The sequence below is a fragment of the Leptosomus discolor genome, chromosome 11 (genome assembly GCF_034619465.1).
Source record: "Leptosomus discolor isolate bLepDis1 chromosome 11, bLepDis1.hap2, whole genome shotgun sequence".
In the NCBI taxonomy this organism is placed as follows: Eukaryota; Metazoa; Chordata; class Aves; order Leptosomiformes; family Leptosomidae; genus Leptosomus; species Leptosomus discolor.
The window spans coordinates 20,161,182-20,167,696 of record NC_141401.1 but is presented as its reverse complement, the minus strand read 5'-3'; positions in this window follow the sequence as shown (position 1 = coordinate 20,167,696).

Sequence of the window (6,515 nt, the reverse complement as noted above, 5' to 3'; positions counted from 1 at the left end):
TGCATTTGTGAACTGTGGTTTACTCAGTCTTCATATGTTTATATTTTATCTCAGGAAATTATAGTATTGCGGTGTTCAGACAGGATGTGACATTTGAAGCCTCTTAAAATGTTTGTCTTCAACAAATCTGATGTGTAGTACTGTGCTCTGCATTCTTAATGTCTTTGAGGTACTGGCTTTTTCAGGTATACCACTATTTATTCCTCATGCTTCAATACAAGTTAATGCTGTACTTGGTTCCTTCTTGATTTTCATTTAAATGTGTTTTTCCTCCGGAGTAGTAGTTGTGGACAGTAATGACGTACTGCCACCTTGTCTTTACATCTTTTGTCAGAAAACAGCTTTTTAGTACATGGATTGATGTAGTTGACTCCTGATCAGCGTACAAGAAAACTAAAATGAAAGTGACAGGCTGTAGTTGAGGCTGTGGATCTTATATGCATTCTTAGTTTATGCCTTTGGTTTCAGTGCATTTCACGTGTTTGGTCTCATTTCGTTGCAGCTGTAATTGCATGATGATCAGCAGGGTGTGGCTTACACTCTAATGTTCATATTTGGTTAGGACAGTCATGTACTGTGCAAAGAAGTTTTTGTTCTATGTCCTAGGGAAGTGCTGAAGAATAGATAATTCCCCAGTGTCTCTATCAAACACATGATTTGTGTCAAACTGCAAAGGCTGCTTGGTGTTCAGGAGCAGAATTTACCTGGGCTGAGGAAAAGGGTAGAATCTGTTCCCAGGTGAGTCACTGCTCCTCTGCCCTCATTTTCCCTGCCCTCATTCTCACTGAACTCCTTGGTAAGGATGCTGTGGGGCCTGAGGGCTAGCGAGAACAGTGATTAACTTAATCTCACCTGGGATAAGACTGGTCTGGAGTCTGGAGAAGAGGGTAGAAACTCCTGTGGTTTTCCCTCATGTGATTGCTGTACGTTGGCAGGGATTATTGATAGGGAAACTTCCTGGTTGTCCGAGACTGAACTGCTGTCTTGCTGCCAGGTAATAGTGGTCAAAGGGCTAACTTGAGAAGCTGTAAAAATTTTAGATCCAGGCTTTCTCTAGTGAAGTTCTTTCAGTCAGGACTAGTTGTTGGCTTGTGAAAAAAGCAAAAGGTTCTTGAGCTATGACCAAGGACCAGACTGCAACATGAAACATCTGGGAGGGGGCTTTCAGCAGTTTTGGGAGAAGGAGGGACTCAGGGCTCTGAAATCATGCGGGCTTAGTGTACTGCCTCATTATATATTATGGTTCCAAATTGAACTGTGATTTTGGTGTATATGGGGGGGGAGTATATTCACATCTTGGTCTAAATTTGTAGGTGTAATACATAAAAAATACAAGGTTACAAATAAAAGCAGGAACTGCTATATAAAGTCCTGTATTATTGCCTACTGGGCTTCCAGTTCTGTGTCTGAAAATAGTGCTACTAATTTGTGAGTCAAGCACAGAAAATAATAGAGAGTATTTTTGGAGGCAGTTTACAGTAAAGTGAAAGAGGATGTTGATATTGGTAAATATTGGTGTTGATTAAAGGATTGTGCTTGATTGTTTAATTGAGACTTTTTAATTGATTGTGCTTGTCCTTTGAATATCCTATCTTAGCATCATTAAAACTATCAAGTGCTTAATTATTTTTATTTTATCCTACTGTTTGTTTTCACCTTAATTATATTGTGCATACATTCCTTTTAACCTGCTGATGGACATTTTTTTGTTGCTCAGGCATCTTAGTGAGACTGGATTCATGTTCAAGTTTCTTGCACTATGCTGCTTATACATAATTGCATACAAAGGTAAAGAATGTACAGCACCGATTATGTCCTACTGTTGGAGACCATCTGAGAAACTTCTAAGCGTGTTTTATGTATGCAGACCTCTCCTGTATAGAAATGGGAGTAAGTATTACCAGTGTATGCCCACATGCTGTAGCGTAAGTAGGTCGTATATGCAGTTATTTAAAGAAAAAACCCCATGCAACTCAGTCTTGTAGCAAATCCTCCAGCGGCAGCGTTGTTGTACTAGGCAGTTGGCTGTAGCGAGGTGGGCTGCAAGTGATTTCCAACTGTCAGACCACGTTTCCTTTCAACCTTTCCGCGTTGAGTGGGGCGTACGTATGTGACTGAAGCCGGGAGTATCAGTGGTAACAAACACGTGTCAGAGGTAAGAACAGGTGTGTGACCTGGACCCATTTCAAATTAGTATGAGGTGCGGCGGCACAGTAAGCTTAGAAATGTTAAATTCTGAACGTATCTGGAGAAAAACAACTTGAAAAGCTTTAGCCACTGAAGTAATGTGCTGGGTAGGTATTATATAGGAAAGCACTTAGATGCCAGAAGCCTGTGTCTCTTGTTGAGCGTGACTGCTGTTTGCTGCTGCTTATTTTTTGGCTGTACGTGAGTAGTGTCTAACCTTTTCCTTACACCTCAGATAACTCCCAAGAAGCACTCCCTCTCTCTGGCTGTTGCTTCTTGAAGCACATAATTTCTGTTTCTTACCCTGTTTTTACCCTGGGATTAGATAATTTCGTCTCTACCACCCCTAGTATTTCCAGTCACTTTTTCCTACTCCCCCCAGAAGTACATCGCTAGCCTTTTGGGCTGTCGGGCTATCAGATGGCTGGGTAGCCCTCTGAAACAGGTAGGCACACTCCAACAGAGAGAAGATGAACAGCCGGTCCCCCAGACTAGAGGTAGGCAAGTTACTTTAACTGGGTGAAGCCTCAGACTTTCTGGAGCTGGCGGTAGTAGTGTTGGTTCATCTGACAGAGCTGGAATGTAGCGGTAGGGGAATGTGTGTCTGTCACGCTTAGAGGGGACTGCTAACCATGCTAAGAGCAGAATGTGTTCTTGGACAGTAGTGTTCTCCAGAGAAGAGGGGAGCAAGTGATCAGGTCAGGCCTGGAAGTTTGATTTAGAGCTGTCATTTAGCCCTTTTGACTGGGTGGTGAAGTTTAACAGCAAAAAATAACACTGCTGGTAAGCAAGTGATTTTACTGTGCTGCAGGACTTTATTTAATTTCCTCTTACCTTATTGCCTGTGTTATCACAGTGGAAATCTGAAGGGTCTTTGGATGTTGCTTTTCCCCTATTGTGTAGGAAAAGGCACAAACTTTTGAAAAAGAAGTCTTGTTTGCCACTTGCATCTGATAACCTGATGCAGCTTCCAAGTAGGCATCCTGGTTTATGTCACTTTTCTTTTAGTACTTTCATAAAAGGATGTGTAACGAGCCTTCCTCCCTCCTTACCTGGTAAGTTACAGTTAGGGTCTGTGACGAGCAAAAAATGGTTCGGTAATGTTAAGAGAATTTTGATGGAACTCGGATGGCTTGGAACTAAAGAAAAGTGTTAACATGCTTCCATCCTTACGTAATACCTGCAGGAAAATGGAATCATTATATACTCCATTTTCAAATTGGTTTGCTAGGTAAGAAAATTTATTATTGATGCTGAAAAAATTTTATCGACACAACTGTGTTCAAATTTTACCATGTCGTGAACAAATGTTCCCATTCAAGGAGAGAAAGAGCAAAGTAATGTGAGTTTGACCTTTTGTCCACAAATAGGTAAAGAAACCAAGTGGGAGAGTGTTCCAAGGCCTTTTTTTAGCTCTGTGAAGTGAAAAACCAGACCACCACCCCCCCCAAACCAGTCCTGATTGAAAACTGGCAAAAAGGCATAAATAATATGTTGACAGATGCAAACCCACTTTTACATCTTGTAGCTACTCAAAGAGCTGTTAGGTGTTACGGCTACAGAGATGTGTCTTTCATCGCAGAGTGCTTAAAGAGTTGGCATCACGAGATCTTTGGTTACTAATGTGACTGTGTAGAATTCCTACCTTGTTTTCGCTTGTCAGCGACGTGTGGAACTGGTGTTTTTTCACCAGGTGTGTATTCAAGATGAGAATTGTGTCAACATCCCAATTTCCACATCTCAGTTTCTTCAGCCCAACAATCTCCCTTCCAAGTTGTAAATGCTGTTTTAGGATTGCTGTGTGTCCTTCCTGCTGTGCTTCCAGTTTTGTTCCTTACTTTGTAGTGCATGAGGGTCCTGCTCAAATTTTAGGAATGACTTAATGAAGTACCAGAATATTACAGTGTCATGTCATTAAATACCTCCAAGTTGTGAAGATGCAATCATGAAATTATTTTATTTCTTCTGCATGAGTGTTTCTTATGGATACTCATACTGATCAAGTATTTCTCTAGAGTTTCAGCTCTGTTTTGACTAAATTTCTGTAATGCTGTCATTTATTTCTCAGCCAAATTAGAGAGTACCAAAGGATATCTGTGGATCACTTAACCAGGAAGGAAAGGAGGAGTAAGTATATTCACTTACATTGAGAGCTGTAAAGTCCCCTTTTAATTTTTGCTGCAGCACATAAAGAATGGTTTCAGGAGCGCATAGCTAGCTCATCAGTTCTTGCAGAGGAAAGAATAAGCCTGAGGAATGTTGTCTATTAAAATATTTTTGCTGAGATAGTTTGAAACTTACCTGCCTAGAGAAACTGACTGGAAATACAATTTTACAGTACTACTCTTGCAGTAAAAATTGGCTTCAAGTTGAATTTTGATGGCATGTTTCCTTTCTTTGGGTTCAAACATGAATGAAAGACAATCTGTCAGTTGAAATAAATCTTTCTTTCAAGACCACCTGAGGCATCAGAGCCAAGTTCTCCATTATGACAACCCAGGCATTTTCTCCACATAGCTTTAATAAAAGGAGCAACAGTATTGCAAAGCGAATACAGTGAGAAGTTGGAAAATCAAACCAGTTATTCCTAAGTAATTGAGGCCTAACTTCAGAACTTGTTTCTATGGTTTAGATGCCAGTGAGAGTTGGAAAAGGTCTGCTTTACTTCAGTAGTAGTTTTTCACACGTTCTTTTTGTTTTAGAGAGGTACTAGAGTCACACTGTTCTCTAAATTTAAAGGAAAACATGTATCATGTTAGATATTCGTGACAACCTTTAATAATTTGTTAAATAGCAATGTAAGAAGTCACAAAGTCTATTCCTTAGAGGAAAAGCTAGCGCTTGTAGTGTTCCAGTTATGTAAAGATTAAAATGCAGACAAATAGTAAGTTTGCACAGCTATACCTGTAGATACAGCTGTTAGAAGACAACAAAGCTGTCAGATTATTTCAAACCACGATAGTCTTGATATACTCGAATTCCAGCGATGCAAATTCCAGTTCATGTGTGTTTAACTAGTAAATTTCTGTTACCAGTGCCATAAGATTAATTATCAGCAATTTAGGAGCCTCTCATGTAAGTGAGAAACAGGTTTGTTATGGTACCTGCCCGTAAGATTGCTGTAGTGACAGTCTTGAGTAATTGTCGTGGAGTGGAACAGAAATGTTGACTCTTTTTTTATAGGACAAAACAGTATTTCCAAAAGTTAGTATTTTGAAATTTGCTTTAATTTTAAGGCCACACACACTCAGGGATTCCTACTCCGTGTAAGGTTTTAACTGCTGTAGCCTTCATTGTGATTTAAGCTGGAACTGTTCAGAATCCAGTTTGTCAGACTGATCTGTATGCAGCCTTCTGTGTGATGTCCGAGCTGGCCCTCTGAGGGAAACTCACCGATACCCAGCTTTAACCAGCTGACATTTTTTGGAAGCATAAAGTTCTTCAGGGGATTGTATTGAGTGGGAGACAGATTTATTGCAGAGTCAGCAAGAAGGGGCAGAATTAGGTATTATGGTGTGCTCTCTAGGAGTCAGAATTCTGAATTCATGTTAGAATTGCTGAATGAAATGGAAAAGTAACAGAAAGCAGAATTTGGGGACATGCTTCCACATAGAGTTAAGCACAGAGTTTGAGACAGGGGCTTTTAAAAAAGCGCACTGTAGTTAAACAAAAACCTGAATAATTCAAACTAGATGATCACAAGTGATTTTTCTATATTGTTGTAGAGACAGACCGAACGAGTAAAACCTTGGACAGGTAACTGCGGTACAGTTGACACAGGAAGGTGGCACTCAAAAATGTTTACCTTTCCTCAAGCAAAAAACTGTAAGTGCGTAGTCTTGGAACGTGATGTTACCAGTCCTGTGTGCTCAATACCACAAGCAAATCCCAGTTGTATCAGGGCAAATTCTGTACAGCGGAGTAAAACTGTGCCAACCTTTGCTGCCAGATTTTGTAGACGATGCCACAGAAACTCGTCATAAAAAAAAAAATGTTTCACTTCCATGTAGCAGAGCAGCGTGCAGGAAAGTGGCAGCCTTGTAGTTTGGGATGAAAATAGCGATTTGTTTATTCCTTTGCAGTGAGAAACAGGTGTTTATAAAGATCTCTGCTGCAGTGTGTTCCTCATTTAGCATTTAAAGCTACAAGTTGTAAGTCACTATCTTTTCCTGTAGTTCTGTACACTAGCATTTGTATTGTGCTTCCTGTAATGTCAACTTTGAGAAGGTAACACCAAGTTATTTTTTTAAAGTACATTATGCAGAGGGTCAAAGTGTGTTTTGCACACATTGCCATGCAGCCCTCATTTAATAAATCAGCTACAAATG